Below are 13,960 nucleotides of genomic sequence, written 5' to 3' on the forward strand. Positions count from 1 at the left end.
CATACCTTGGGCCACTGGGGAAAAAGTGTGGGGTTAATTTTAAATCCAATACCAGTTCGACCCTTCCTTGTCCTAAAACTAAAAAAAATCTCTCGGAGATGTTAACTAAACAAACAAATTTGAAAGACAGATTCCTATTCGACTCCAATGACATGATTCGTTGATTTGTTCCAACCATAACAAGAAGATAAGAATGCTAGAAAACGAGGCTAGTCGCTTAAAATGTATTTGAAGCATATTAACTATTAGAAAGATTAATTGAAATAATAGACTTCAAAATTTTCGAGAAGATCTAATTGTTTGAGAAGGTAGTCTGCTTCGACAACAATTCAAAAGGTAAAAAGAGTTTATACAATTTACATGTTTTTGGATCAGTATATCGTTGCATTTCAAATGGACTAATGAAGATGTTTTGCCATCATCTTAATGCTGAGGGTGTAAAGTTAATGCTCCGTTACAATTTGTCTATATAAAATGCCAAAGCAAATTGAAACAATCAATGCGTTTAGGACTTTAAGAGCGATCAAATTTTTAATAATACCATGATACAGTTCAATTTGTTTACAAAAATCTATTTACCAAAAACATCAATAAATAATTTCGATGGTATGCCTATTGTAGCACAGATTCAGGTCAACTTGAAAATACCAAACAATCACCTTTTAACCTTTCAACTGTTATCCTCTACACTGTCCGTAGACAAAGCACAAGTGCTTTCACAAACAATGTGGCCTCTTTCAACACTTAATCAATGTTTGTTGTGCCATTGTAGTATTTATCTGGGCCTGTTGGTTTGCTAAAATCTCTGGCATACTTTTTGGCGTTGTCATATTATCAATTCATCCACTGTGCACACATTTGCCTTGAATATACAAAGTTGTTGGGATTCTATTTTTAATGCCATTAAAAGATTGTAGATAAAATAAATCATTATCAAAAAGGCTGTGAACTCTTTTTTCGTTGTTATTGTAGTCGCCGAAATTGTTCCGCATGTTTGGTTGTCTGTCTGCCTGTATGGACATAATACATAGCACACTTATTTCTACATGGTTTATATACATACATATTCTGAATGAGTTGTTGCCCGAAGTATCTGCTAATTGCCACAAAAACAAAGCATTAACATATTCTGTAGTACATGCCATCGATATCTAGATTAATTTAAGCATTTAAAGGATACATTTCCTTCGTTCGAATGAGATGACCCCCTTTTATGCGTGGCTGTTTGGCATGCGGCTTTGTCGTTGGGTTGAATGAAGTCTTGGCTGGTGGATTGTATGCCGGCCGGGTGGTTAGCCTTCATAAAAACTCTCGTTTTTTACTCTTTAATGAGCCCAGCCAGACAGCCTGGCTGCTGACTGCTGGCTGACGACTTTGTTTGCCGCCGCCTGATTGTAGGCCATGTTGTACGCAAGAAACGGAATGTTATGAACTGGAAATACTTGAAAAACTCTCTCACACAGCCACATGCACGTAAAAACAATCGCGAACATCGGTGGCAGAATGACAGGAGAGAGCAGGGGAAAATTTACGAAACTGTAAATTTTCCAGGAAAACTTCCGCTTCAAATGACACATTCTTTGGATAAAAATAGCAACAGAAACGACAGACCCTGCAAACGAGCCCTGTTGTGGAAGATGGTTGAAAGCACAAACTTTCTGTGGTGATTTGTTTTATGAAAGAGGCTGCAACAAACGCCTAGCAATAGGCCTTAGCGACTGATTTATTAGCCACGACGCTTTTTGCTATTAGAAACATTACTTTGTACTGTGTCTTTTTAATTACAAAAACAAATTTCAGAAAATCCGTCAAGCAGCGGACCTGCCTAGTGAAAGAGCAGACAAAACTTAAAACGGTCATACATCTAATTACCGCCTTGCTACCGTTTGTAATTGTAACTAACCATGTATTTCACAGTATTTTACTTGCAAGTGTCTTAATTTATATCATCCACCATTCATCGAAATTTGTTATTCAAAATAGTGAACAAGTTTGCTAAAAGAACTGCTTTTGTCAGCTGAAAATGGGAAAGCAGTTATGACCGTTATTTTAGCAAACATACGGCAATTGTGTTAGCAAATATTACGGTCTGCTATTTCAACTAACAAAATAACAATTCAATAATAAAATAAGCTAACATTCAAACCCATATTATAGCAAGTGTAAAAAAATATTTAGGACCATTGTAGTTAGAGCTTTTATTATATTTGCAATTTAATTGAAAATATAATGGGCTATCCGAACCGGGCCCGCTCCGCTTAGCCTTCTTTAACTCTCTAATATCTTTTTAGGGTGGGGACACTTCGTCCTGAACGCGGATATCGAATTCGTGCCATTGTAGCCTATGACGCTGAACGCGTTCGAATCCTGGCGAGAACATTGGACAAAGCAGTGGTTGGCGACATTTGCCAGGTACATTGCCATGCACGGTCATTTAAAACATTTTTCCCAAAGAAATGTCGCACTGCGGAACGCCGTTCGGATTCGGCTATAAAAAAGGTCCCTTATCATTGAATTTGAACTTGAATCGGAAAGCACTCAATGATGTGAGAGAAGTTTGCCCCTGCTCGGTTCCTAGTATTTTTAAAAATTAAGGTAAAGAGAAGTACTTTTGGGGGAGGGATGGTACCTCAGACATTTCGACTCGAATATGGATATCAAATTCGTGCTGGACTTCCAAATCCCTTTAATTTGAGCCCCATATTACCATGAGCAGTAAATATGAACCGTTTGGAGGGTTTTGGGGCTGGGGCGGCCACCGGCACTTTGCACTGAAAATATATCTCAAATTATTTCTTTATTCCCAACGGAAATAAAGTTCGGTTTGGTAGGTGCTTTAGGGCGTACCCCAAAACACTTGGCTCCAAAATTGGATATCAAATTCGTTTTCTACTCTCAAATACCTTTCATTTGAGTTTCATATTGTCATAAGGGGTCAAATAACCCATTTGACGCATCTTTAGGAAGAAAAGCGTCAACTAGACTTAAACGCAAATTTTAATGTCATATTCGTAATCTACTCTACAATACCTTTCATTTAAGTCCCATATAGCCATGGTCGGCTTATATGCCCATTTGGGTGTATTTGGGGGTGGCGACCTCCCATTACTTGGACCTAATGTTTTATGCTATATTTGCAATCTACTGCCTAATACTTTTCCTTTGAATGTCACATTGACATGAACTACGAATATATCTATTTAGAGGAGTTTTTAAATTTTAAGAAAATCGGTTCAGCCAAGTATCAAAAATCATAATGGGTCTAATGTCGTTTTTGAGGGGTGGCGTGACCCTCAATACTTCGAACTGATTTTCTTTGCCAGATTCGAAATCTGTTCCCGAATACCTTTCATTTGAGCCCCATATTGAAACGAACGTCCAATATGTCTGTTTGGAGGAGTTTTGGGGTTGGGGCAGCACGATGGGTACTTAGACTGAAATTTTAATACCATATTCGTATTCTACTCCCCAATACCTTTCATTTGATATACAGGGTGGCTGATGAAAGCCGCTACCAAAAAAAAATGTAATAACTTTTTTTCTATTTAATAATAATAATTTAATAATTAATTTAATTAATTAATTAATTAATTTAATTAATAATAATTTAATAATTAATTTAATAATTTAATTTAACATGAATAAAAGAAAAATGTATTCCATACACCGAAAAAAAATGTAGCAATATTCATCATTGTCATCAGCCACCCTGTATATATTGTCTCGATCGGTTCACTTTTGATTTTGTTTGTGTTTTTGGCATAAGGGGTAGGGTCCGTATTCGTATTCTACTCTCCAATACCTTTCATTTGATACATATATTGTCTCGATCGGTCCACTTTTGTTTTGGGTTGTGTTTTTGGCATAAGGGGAAGGGTCCGTCCCCCGTCCGATATCGAAAAATTATATAGCCTATTTTTCTCTAAAGACCACCCTACACAATATGCGAAAATTTCGAGAAAATCGGTTCTGCCGTTTTTCAGTCTATACGTAACAAACAAACCAAGTCCCGTATATCTGTGATTGGCTAATGTGCCCGTTTTGGGTGTTTTTATGGGGGTGGGGTGACCCCCTATACTTCGACATGAATTTATATGCCAGATTCGTTATCTACTTCCGCATACTTTTCATTTGATACCCATATTGTCCTTATTGGTCCACTTTTGATTTTGGGTGGTGTTTTTGGGGTAGGGTTCGTCCCCTTTCGTTATCAACAAATTATAACGCCTATTTGTACTTCCTGACCATATTCGTAATCTACTCCCGAATACCTTTCATTTGAGTCTCATATAGTCATGATCGTAAAATAAACCTATTTTAAGGGGTTTTGGGGCTGGGGCGGCCTCCCAGGTACTTGGACCCAACTTTTATTATTAAATTCGTACTCTACTCTTGAATCCCATATTTTCCCGATCGTTCCACTTTTATTTTTGGGTAGTACTTTTGTGGTCAGTTATGTTAATATTTGGCAGTTATATCTAAAAAAATGTTAAGTGGTATAAAATGACTTCCTATTTAAAATTTCATAGAAATTGGATGAGAACGGCTTTAAGCTCAGGACCTTAATCGTTAGATCGGTACATATGGCAGCCATATGCAAGTATGATTCGATCTGGACCATATTTCAAGGGGCGTAGTACAACTAATTACTCCAAATTTCATCTGAATCGAGTAAAGCGCATTTTATGGACAAGACTACGAATTGGGAGTGAGGAAAAAATTGTCTTCACCATGACTAACAAATGTTGTCTTTGGAGAAACTTAAAAACATAAGAAAATAGGGTGCAAAATTTTTTGATATCTGAAGGGAGGTGGGACCTTCCCCTTACCTTAATTTTCAGAAAAACCAGATCTTGGAGATGGTTGGTGCGATTTTAGCGAAATTTTGTGTGCTCTCTTATAGCAACCTACAAACAAAAACCTAAAAACCTACCAAATATATACATACTCCAATCACGACAATATGAGACTCAAATGAAAGGTATTTAAGATTAGAAACCGTATCTGATATCTTATTGTCGGACCAAGTGTTTGGGGGGACCACCCAACCTTCAAAACACCCCTAAATCAGACATATTTACCGACCACGGCGATATGGGACTCAAATGAAAGGTATTTGCGAGTAAAATACAAATGTGGGACCAAGCTTCTGGGGTTCCACCCCTTCCCCAAAACACCCCCCAAACTGGACTTATTTACTGACTATAGCAATATGTGCTTATTTAAAAGGTAATTAAGTGTGGAATACGAATCTGATATAGATTTTCTGGCCCAAGTCACTAAGTGGCCGCCCCATCCCCCATAACACCCCCCAAAACGGTCATGTTTGCCGACTATGGAAAAATGGGGCTATGGTATTGAAAGGTATTTGGGAGCAGACCATGAATCTGATATCAACATTCGGGACCAACTGTCTAGGGAACGCCCCACCATCAAATAGGACGTATTTGCTCACCAAGGCAATTTGGGTCTTCAAGACAGTGGAGCTTTATATTCATAGTATTTTGGGTCAATACTCAAAACCTGACATAAATATTTGCTGGCTTTTTCAATAATGGGTTTAAATGAATGGTATTTTAGATTAGAAAACCAATTTGATATCCAATTTTGAGGCCAATGGCAATATGGAATTCAAATAAATGATACATGAGAATAGAGCACGTTGCTGATATATTTTCAGGGCTAAGTGTTTGGGGGACCAACCCACTCCCCAAAACACCCCTAAATCGGCCATATTTACCGACCATATCAATGTGGGACTTAACTTGAAAGGTATTGGGGGGGTAGAGCAAGAATTGATACCCACTTTCGGGACCAATTTTTTGGGGGTCTACCCTTTTCCAAAATACAAAAAGCAATTTTTTACTGACCATCGCAATATGGGGATCAATTAAAGATATTTGAGAGTAGAATACGAATTTGATATCCAAATGTAAGACCATGTATTTGGGGCATCATCCCTTCCCCAAAACACCCTCCCAAGGGTAAAAATTTTTCGACCATGCCAATATGTGGCTCAAATGAAAGGTAATTGAGATTAGAAAACGAATTAGATAACTCTCTTTAAACCAATGGCAATATGGGTTTTAAATAAATGGTATTTGAGAGAAGAGCACGATGCTGATATTTTTCAAGGCCAAGTGTCTGGGGGACCACCTCACTCCCTAAAAAACCTTTAAATCAGACATCATGAAAATATCGGGCTGAAATAAAGTATTTTAAGAATGGAGTACACCTTACATCCAAATTAAAATTCGTAGACCTATAAAGATCATATGGGATTCAGATAAAGGTACTTATATTGTTAAACTGTTAGTCGAGCGATATACTATTTTCGTAGCATGGTATTTCACTAAAAGCCTCTTTAATTTTTGAAAATAAATTTTCAAAGGAATTTTTTTTTTCTATATAAAGTAAAAGAAATCGCAGCGGAACGGGCCCGGTTCAGCTAGTATTCTTTAAAGACAAAACTTTTCTTTTAATTTTCCTTGAAGACACAATTTGATTAAAGTTTACCTAAACAAAATTTCAAAATATATGCTCCAAAGGCAAAATTAAAAAAAAGAAAAAGATGGTCGAATGACAACATTTCCATCCAATTTAGTATGATGACAAAATGAAACCGGTTATTTTTGGCAAGAAACCGATTTATTGAATATCCGAAAAATTATCATTACCATTAACGCCAGACCTTCAATTGCTTTGTTCGATTTTGATGAAATTACATTTATTCATTATTTAGAGCATTAACATTCTTTCCACTAAATTATGTGTACAACAAAAACAAAATCATTTTAATGACTTTGACATAAAATCGCAACAGTTGTTAAAAGTAGTCGCCTTATCGCCATTAATGTATTTTTTAATACAAAAACTATTAAATACAACAAGACGCCAAACGGTTTCCAGAAATATTATTCCAATAATTTTCAGCAAATTTGTTGTTTTTTTGAACTTTAAAAAGTTCATGACTTTGGACAAGTAATTAAGCAAACTTTGTAGCTACCTTCTAAGTGATGAATTGATAATCATATAGTCAAGAATTGAATGCATTTAAATGAGAGAAATAACGTCACTAACATTCTACAACTTCACGTTTATAAGCAAAAACCTTTAAGACGAACTCCGCTAAATTTGCTTAAAAGTCCTATTTAATTTATTAGGTCATGGTTTGTTCCGGCATAGCTTAAATTGCCGTACTTGTACATAAAAGTTCAAAAAATGTTTTCTCTTCAACGCGTTTTGTTGTTGTTTTGTTATTCATTATTTTCATTCCCCACGAAAGATTCATGTTGCGTAGGCTTGTATAGGGGTCGTTCATTTGCCCTTATAAAACATGAGACACCTAAAAGTATGCTATAAATAAAACGCCTAAATGATAGGCCATAAATAAAAAATAAATACTAAAGAAATTGTTACTTTTGCAGCAAAACGTTTAAAAAGTAAATCAACGTGGAAGTTTAAAAGCACGCAGAAGTTACAACAACAATAATAACAGCGGCAATGACACAAGACTAAAATATCTTTGCACAAAAAGTTATAACTGACTTTTAAAAAAGTAACAAAATTTCAGAAAAGTGAAAAGTTTTAATTTGTCAAAACCAGAGAGAAAAAAAGCCCCGTAGAAAAGTTAAACAAATGCTAAAAGAAAGCAAGAAAATAAAACGAGAAGCCCAAAGAAAAAAACAGAAAAAATCAACACACAAAAAATTAGAACGCAGTAAAACTCAGTGACACAAAATACAGCCTAAAGATATTCTATCACGTTGCGGAGCTTCCTCATTTACTACCAAATAGAAAAATATCAAGAGAACCAAGAGTTTTCAAAAAAAAAAAAAGAAGCCTTCCAAGAAAATCTGAAAAAAGTTATCTGGTATGTGTGGCGTTTTCGCCTGCTGCCGACTGTAGTCGTCTACCAACTTGATGACAAATAACACAGATATTCTGCGTGAGCGTACTGTGGGTGTGCGAGACCGAAGGACAAGATAAAATAAAGAAAAAATTAATCTTGCTGCCACTATCACAACTTGGATGAAAAACGAAAAAAGGAAATTCTTAGCCACAAAAGAAAAAACTCAATATCAACATCATCATACTGCCATCATCAGTTGAAGAAACATCAGCAACCATTTGCTCCATATACCAGTCGCTGAAAAACACTGGCTCTATTGAGGATTATGTTAATTAGGTAAATTTTCCTGCTTTTATTTCTTCCACTTTTATCCCAACATCTTTGTTGTTGGAAGACAGACAGCCACTTATTTCATTGAATTTTGTTTGTTTTTATTTGTTAATTTTTCACTTTTCATCTTACACTGTGTCGTCATTTTTGTCGCTGCTAAGTCCTTAAGATGGCCAAATGGTCTAAAAATCGCGAGCAGAGTTCCAATGGAACGAAAGGAAGAAGTGGCGGGGTGAACTTAATATCTGTGTATATTTTGTTTTGATTAATTTTTAATTCAGCGAGCCAAGTTGCATTTATATGGCCAATTTACATTTAAATTATCCTTGGGCTTCCATGCTGCTATAAGTAGCTTGGCTATGCTTTTAAGCATAACACACATCTCGGTTTCATTTGTATGGCTCATTTTTGTCGGCTAAAATTGGATTGCAGTGCATGCCGTTTTAGAGCAAAGGACCTCAAAGATTAACCACCGATAGAAGCTGGCACAGAGTCGCATTGAATTGAAGAAGGAATGCGGATACATAATGCTATCCAAATTGAGTTGAAAATGTGTAACGTAAGTGGTTTTAGCGAACTTATCCGATATAGAACACAGTTTGCTCTGCATGAATGTTTCGGAAACAACACTGCCGTGGCTTCAAACGACCAGCATTCCCAGACGTGCAGGAAGTGTCTCCTAGAGGTGTGATTCGTGAGTGAGATCTTAATCCAATAACGTGACCATGTGTGGCCGTGATTGAATTAAAATTATTCGTGTGTGAGCGTGAGTGAAAGAAATCCTGCTCACTACACTAATCGCGACTCACGAGACACTCACCAGAAAATCACGACTAATGGATCATTCGAAAGCTTTCTACACTGTTAGTCATGAAATGCTACTTTTCAAACAAGAAAAAATTTTTAAAATTTCATGCCCAGCCTTATGACTTCTTACCTATAAAAAGACAAACAGTATGCAATGGTGACTGCCTTTCAGATTTTCTGCCTTTGATGAGGGGACAATATAATAATGTTTCCAAAATAGATTCATATACTATTTTGAGACCATTATTATATTGTCTCTATGCAAACGATTTACCCCAGCGATTACGATTTTACAAAATACATATGTATGCTGATTAGGTCCAACTCATCTTGGTCTGGGAATTGCATTGAGGATATTAAACCTCATCTCAAAGTTGAACACGATTAGGGAAAGCAAATGGTCTTAGTATTAACACCCAGAAATATAAATGCTTCATAATCCATAAACGTAGCTTGAATCTATTAGTACTCCAATCCTATTAGGTGAATAGAATATTGAAATAGACGAACATCTGACGTGGGAAAATCATATCAAAACCTTCTACTGGTCGAGTATCTATGGCATTCGCAATGTTTTAATCCTCTTCACATTCGAACATATCCACCTCTTTTATATGAATTTTAACTTTATGCTAAAAGCGACAGCTCTTCGAGAAGAAAATTAAACGTCATATTCAATAACATCGCAAGATATGTTTTTGAGAGAAGACGACGAGATAGTATATCTGAGTTTTCCAAGCAGATTTTTGGGCTTTCACACGAGAATCTGCTTGTTTTTAGATCGATAACGATGCTTCATAGCATAATCCAGAAACATGCTCCCGAGTACATTCTAGCTCGACAAACTTACTTCAACTCGAGCCGGGACAACCGAATTATACAAATAAGACATAAGAGACAGATATCAGAGAATCAGTTTTTCATTAATACTATTTGCATTTGGAACCAATTACCAATTTCGCTTCAAATCATCAGCAACACACGACAATTTAAATTATTATAACATGATCATTTAAATTCAAATTATCTTATCCATTCTCATATTTTTTTTCAATTGTGCGTGCGTGAGCTTGAGTGAAAATGCACTCACGTGCCCATCTCTAGTGTCCCCGCAGTTCCTTAAGCGATGTTTGTTGGAAATTAAGCTGAGTTTACATAGAGGCTGTAAGAGCGCAATGGAAATATTTTTGATAGTAAGATAAGTTTTGCTCCATCTTGAAGCTTGAGAACTCGACCCAGAAAATCGGTTTTTATAAACCAACTTGAAGTAACATGCAATGAACAAACTCTACATGAGCACTGACTGTCATCAAAGAACCCTCACTGTGCTTCGAAATCGAAAAAATCGCAAAATCCTTCTCTAACTGTGAAAGGAATAAAAATATTCCAATTCTTTTTTATGGAAAACTAGCTGAGCCGGGCACGCTCCGCTGCGCCTTCTTTTACTTTATATGGAACAAAAGTCTCATTGGAATGTTTATTTTCGACAATTAAAGATCATTTATGAAATACCATGCTAATTTGACTAACAGTTTAACATTATAAGTGCCTTTATCTGAATCCCACATGATCTTTATTGGTCTACGAATTTAAGTTTGGATGTAAGGTGTACTCCATTCTTAAAATACTTCATTTCAGCCCGATATTCTCATGATGTCTGACTTAGTGGTGTTTTCGGGGGAGAGGTGGTCCCCCAGATACTTGGCCCTGAAAAAATATCAGCATCGTGCTCTTCTTTCAAATACCATTTATTTAAACCCCATATTGCCATTGGCTTAAGAGGAGTTTACCGGATGAGGCGTCCCCCAAACACATGGCCCCAAAAAAGGTTATCAAATTCGTTTTCTAATCTCAAATACCTTTCATTTGAGCCACATGTTGGCATGGTCAAAAAATGTTTACCCTTTAGGGGTGTTTTGGATACATTTGGATATCAAATTCGTATTCTACTCCCAAATACATTTAATTGAGCCCCATATTGCGATTGTCAGTAAAAAATTGCTGTTTGTGAGGTATTTTGGGAAAGGGGTAGACCCCCAGAGAATTGGTCCCGAAAATGGGTATCAATTCTTGCTCTACCCCCCAAAACCTTTTATTTAAGCTCCACATTGAAATGTCGGTAAATATGCCCGATTAAGGGGCGTTTTGGGGACCCGAAAGGCTTTAGGTTAACCAAGTTTATTGACGGCAGTCCTCTGGCCTTCGCCGCCAAATCTTCTGCCCTTTCATTTGCCCTTACTTCGTTATGGCCCGACAACCAAATGATTCGGTTTTTGCCATCCTCAGAGAAGGCGTTAATCTCCTTCTTACACTGCAAGACTGTTTGTGACCTTACCGTCCTGGTACTTATTGCCCTTATGGCAATTTTACTGTCGGTAAAGATGTGCACACTCGACGTCCTCGCGTTAGCTTCACACCACTTATGGCCAGGCAGTCTAAAACAGATCTCAGTCCGTGGATTCTCAGACCCCCTCTGTCCTCTAGCTTTGATCCATCCGTGTAACATGATCTTCCCGATGGCAATACTAGGGTTCCGTCAATCCAAGACTGTGCCGATGGCAGCAGTGCCTCGCACTCGACTTCAATAATTGCTGTTAATGGGGTGTTTTGGGGGAAGAGAAGAAAAATTGGTCCCGAAAGTGCTCTTTCGTGCTCTATTGACATGGTCCGTAAATATGTACGATTTAAGGAGTGGTCCCCCAAAGACTTAACCCAAAAATTAACCAGCTTTTCTCCCTTATATCATTAGTTTGAACACCATATTGGCATTGGCCTCAAAATTCGATATCAAATTCGTTTTCTGCAAATATATCCGGTTAGGGGTATGGGTTCAAAAAACTATCAATATCGAGGTCCACTCTCTTTAAGACACAAATTGTCATGGTGAGCAAATACGTTCGGGGTTGTTATGGGTGTGGGACGTCCCCTAGACAAGTTGCTCCCGAAGGTTGATATCATATTCGTGGTCTACTCCCAAATCCTTTCAATTTAGCCCCACATTTTTGCATAGTCGGCAAACATGTTCGGTGTGGGGTGTGTTTTGGGGGATGGGTTGGCCCTGAAAATATATATCAGTTTCATGTTCTACTCTAAAATACATCTTATTTGAGCCTTATAGTGCAATGGTCAGCAAATACATCCTATTTGGGTGGTGTTATGGGAGTGGGGTGGCTCCATAGACACTTGTCACGAATATTAATATCAAATCCGTGCTTTTCTCCCAAAGACCTTTCATTTGAGCCACATTTTTTGGGGTGTTTTTGGGGAGGGGCAGCTCCCCAAACACATGGATCCTCATTGGATATCAGATAAGTTTCTTAGATATCTTTCATTTGAGTCCCATTTTGTCGTGATTGGTCTATATATATATTTGGTAGGTTTTGGCGGTGGGGTGGTCTCGATAGGTATCCCATCCGAAATTAAGATACCAGATTTTTGTTTCTAGGTTACTATAAGAGAGCACACAAAATTAAGCTAAAATCGCACCACTCATCTCCGAGATCTTGCGTTTCTGAAAATTTGGGTAGGGGGAGCGTCCGCCCCCCTTCAGATATCAAAAAATGTAGTACCCTATGTAGTATTTACATTTTTCGAGGCCACCGTGGAGCAGAGTTTAGCATGTCCGCCTATGACGCCGAACTCCTGGGTTTAAATTCCTGCCCCTTATCATTGGGCTTAAACTTAAATCGGACAGTACTCATTGACATGAGAGAAGTATCCAGTGTTCCTTAATGGAATATTCATGAGAATTTTATTTAGTACCCTATTTTCACCACCGGATCATTATGCAACATCTGTGAAAATTTCAAGCAGATCGGCTCGGCCGTTTTTGAGTCTATACGGAACAAACCGACAAACATTATTTTAAACATTCTTTATAAATAGCTCTTCATTTAATGGAAACAAAATTGTTTTCGTAGTTTCTTTTTTGGACAAAAAATGAGGAAATGGATTCCATTAGGAGGCCACCGTAGCGCAGAGGTTAGCATATCCGCCTATGACGCTGAACGCCTGGGTTCGAATCCTGGCGAGACCAACAGAAAAAAATTTAAGTGGTGGTTTTCCCCTCCTAATGCTGGCAACATTTGTGAGGAACTATGTCATGTAAAACTTCTCTCCAAAGAGGTGTCGCACTGCGGAACGCCGTTCGGACTCGGCTATAAAAGGGAGGCCCCTTACCATTGAGCTTAAACTTGAATCGGACTGCACTCATTGATATGTGAGAAGCATGCCCCTGTTCCTTAGTGGAATGTTTTTTTGGGCAAAATTTGCATTTCCATTTTTATTGATTCCATTATAAAATTTACAACATTTGTGCATACTCCTTTAAAAAAATAATTGCATAAATAAAAAAAAAGTATAAAAAAATTAATTCTGACTGCTTAAAAATATACTTAGTGAAGTCAGCAAATTAATAACAAAAGGGATCCCTATCAACTCTTTTGAAGGAACGGAAAAAAGGTTTCAACCTGGTAACCACATTTCTCATTACACAAGTCTTCCAGATATTGTCCAAATACAGAAAGACCGGAGAATTTGTCTAATTGTTAATTTTTTAAACAAGTTGTATGTGTGCGTCTTAATTGCGGTGTATTTAAATTTGCCGTTTATTTAAGGCATTTTAACGTAGCTGTTTAAGATTTATCCAGTCCTTTCACTTTTTACTTTTACTAGCCACTATAGCATGAATTTTGTATGGAAAAAATGTCATTGTCGGCATTGTGACCAAGAGCAGTTTTTTATGATTTTGGCTTTTCCATCTGCCTTCTGTAGTGGGGTGTTTTTTATCTCTGCTGCTTCCACTTTGCCACTGGCTTTCGAAATTAAAAATGTAAATTCCTCTCTGCCTTGGTAGTTCTATCATTTTTCATAATTAACGTTTCCAGATACTACACTGAATATGGCATTAAAGAGCGTGGTAGGCTGGGTCCAGTGTAAATATTTGACTTGAGTTATATTTTCGCCACAGAA

At 37.2% G+C, this 13,960-nt stretch overlaps 2 protein-coding genes across 4 annotated transcripts in view; one reads left to right on the forward strand and one right to left on the reverse strand.

Moving 5' to 3' along the window:
• LOC106082285 (protein timeless homolog) overlaps nucleotides 1-13,960 on the reverse strand; it is a 960,087-nt gene that overhangs the window by 230,104 nt on the left and 716,023 nt on the right. The gene's annotated exons all lie outside the window — the stretch shown is intronic.
• LOC106082284 (uncharacterized) overlaps nucleotides 1-13,960 on the forward strand; it is a 290,022-nt gene that overhangs the window by 24,650 nt on the left and 251,412 nt on the right. Inside the window, exon 2 of one of the 3 annotated variants that reach the window (XM_013244679.2) lies at nucleotides 7,428-8,188. The exons of the other annotated variants lie outside the window; for them this stretch is intronic. The gene's annotated coding sequence lies outside the window, so the exon portion shown is untranslated. The remainder of the gene's footprint in view (nucleotides 1-7,427; nucleotides 8,189-13,960) is intronic. 3 annotated transcript variants of the gene reach the window in all.

Source organism: Stomoxys calcitrans, chromosome 2 (genome assembly GCF_963082655.1).
Source record: "Stomoxys calcitrans chromosome 2, idStoCalc2.1, whole genome shotgun sequence".
NCBI lineage: Eukaryota > Metazoa > Arthropoda > Insecta > Diptera > Muscidae > Stomoxys > Stomoxys calcitrans.